Below are 2,628 nucleotides of genomic sequence, written 5' to 3'. Positions count from 1 at the left end.
TCTGCCGCATGTCTTCTAAATAGCTTTCTGTATCGATACACGACACTCATACAACGATTGTTGAAGACAAACTATACAATGGCATAGACAATTGGTGCTACTCTTCAGCTCGATTGCACTTGTCTAGCCTCTCTGCTCACATCATCTGGAACAAATGCGGTCGTCTGGAAAATTAGTTGATGAAAGCTTTCAACAAAAATAATAGCAAGCACAATAATTATCTTTCGAAAATGCTCTGAATCCTTTACAGTGGCTCAGGCCGATCGTCTCCAATACTGCTTGGCTATACATGTGGGTACAAGTGCATGTGCCAATCTCCAAACATGCTGCACCAGCTCTCGAAAAAAGTCGCCAGAAGCCACTGGCCTCAGGAGTGCGAGAGGACCTCGTGTGGAAAGACTATGAGGGAACAAATTCCTACCAAATTCCGACATATGCAAACCAGGTCATTGTCCAGCACAGAGGAAATTACCGCAAAACACAATCAGGCCGTTTTCTTCGCAATGCCTTGCTGATTTGCCCATCCAATCTGACATTTGCTCGCAGATGGATGCCGGAAGGAAAATGCCCCGCGGGTAACCTGGGGCAATACCCAGAATCCTTTGTTGATTGCGCGAGGCAACGCCTCGATTCACATGGCACGGGCCACTACCCAGAATCAGAGGCCTCGCTTCTTATGTACATGTGCTTCATGGCTCGAGACGCGCCCGCACATTTTCGAGTTATTAATAGAATTTGCTGTTGTCGGTGCACAGTTGCACATTCTTTTCTGGCCCTACCCCTATCTTTGGCGTGGTCTTTTCTGATAAGTGTGTCCAGGACGGAGCATAGATGAAGAAACGCAGCTCTCAAGAAAATCGCTTGGCGATTGTGTAGACACACTCTACTGGTCTGAGGAAACAATAGCAGTCAGGCGGCACCTGTGTGAAGCCATGTGAAAAACAATTGAGAGACACAATGAGATATTCATTGAAGCGGGGTAAAACCAAATAATGATAGGAAGTTTCTAGCGGCTGTTTGGCTCATTTAGTTCGAGCAATTTTACTACTGGAACATGTGGAACGCTGTCTCGGAAAACCAAAGATGTGGCGGACTCATAAATGTTATTGATTCTGATAGACGGGCCACCAAGGTGGATTTGCTGGTGGTCCCTTGATCTATGCGACAAAGAGAAAAGAGGACCTCAGGAGTATCATTTCCAAATATTTTTTGAGAAGTTCTAGGCAATCTCTCAAAGACACAGAATTGTGGGCCGAGATTTGCGGTAACTCCCAGGTTCTCGGCCTAGCAGGAGAGACATCAGGGTCTTGAAAATGCAATGGACACAATGCCGCAATACACGGGGGACCCCACGACCACAGGGTCCATACTGAATTCAAGAGCTCATATCTACATGGTTATGTGAAAATTTAGTGGCGGGATCCTGGAAAATTTTGGCATTCTTCATGAGGCCCATTTGGGCGGTCTGGGCCTAAGCGAACGGCGTCGTGCGACAGCCGTGCCAGCTATTTAGGCACCTGGGTAGCTGCAAGTTGAGAGCACGGGGCATTGTGCAGGGACATGATCTCGCGCTAGCGTGCAGGTGCGTGGAACCAGAGTATCTCTCTTCAATTTATTATATATATTCGGTTCTGTGCGTGGCTGGTTTTCATTCAACTCTATCTTTTTGGAAAAAAAAAAGTTAGCTTCACCCTTTCGAAGTTCCTTTACTGCGTTTATTGCTTGTGACCTCGCTTCAAGTGCTCATTCCGGAGGACTTCGCCTTTGTCTATACCTTCCTGAAAAGCTCAAAACCTGCCAAAAAAACTACACGAGCAGCTGACTTTGAAATACCAAAACACAAGGCTAAACTTTTGTAGCAGCTCTTCCTGCGCCACAACTCGTTTCCCATTTGCAGCTAATCTCGAATCATGCCTGGGTCTGAACAGCCGGAGAGTCTTGTATGGCCTATTTCATCGGGGCTTTCGAAAAAAATATGTCTGAGCACAATATGGGCAAACCCTTCAAAGTCTAGTGAGAGGAGTTTATTCCGAATCCCAGTCGTGCCGATGGACCCACCTAATAGGCCACTTCCACAATTCAACTTTACTGAATCTTCAACGCTAAGTCCTAGAGTCGTTGCTCCTACAAATCCAGACACTGATAGTTTTGGCCAAATGAACTCTTTTGCTATAGGCTTGGGCCTCACGGGTGTTTCTGTCTCTGACAGATTCAATAACAATGCAAATGAAACAAACTACAATGGTAGGTACAATTTGAGCTACCAGAGCTCCATTCCAAATGAACTCCAGGCATCATCTTTGGATGGGCACACAAGGACGCCAGTCCAGGACATTCTGGGCACAAGAGCAATTCCATTCCTGCCTAACATGAACTTCCACACAACAGCCGCAAATTTTTCTAGCCAGAACGTTCTGCCCCAGTCTCAGCAGGTAGTTGGTGTTTCGTCTGCAACAGGCTACAGCACCATGGTACAAGATCCACAATTTTGTGACTCTTACCAGTCTCAGTCCCAGCTCATTCCGCCCTTTCCACCGATTTACCCGGGTCCCCCTGTTTTTGCGGATCAGTATGCTTTCGGTGATGATGAATCAGTCCAACACCCGGGGCTGTATCACTTCTCAAATC

Source organism: Metschnikowia bicuspidata, assembly GCF_001664035.1.
Source record: "Metschnikowia bicuspidata var. bicuspidata NRRL YB-4993 chromosome Unknown METBIscaffold_4, whole genome shotgun sequence".
Classification (NCBI taxonomy): Eukaryota; Fungi; Ascomycota; class Pichiomycetes; order Serinales; family Metschnikowiaceae; genus Metschnikowia; species Metschnikowia bicuspidata.
This window is presented reverse-complemented; position numbering follows the sequence as displayed.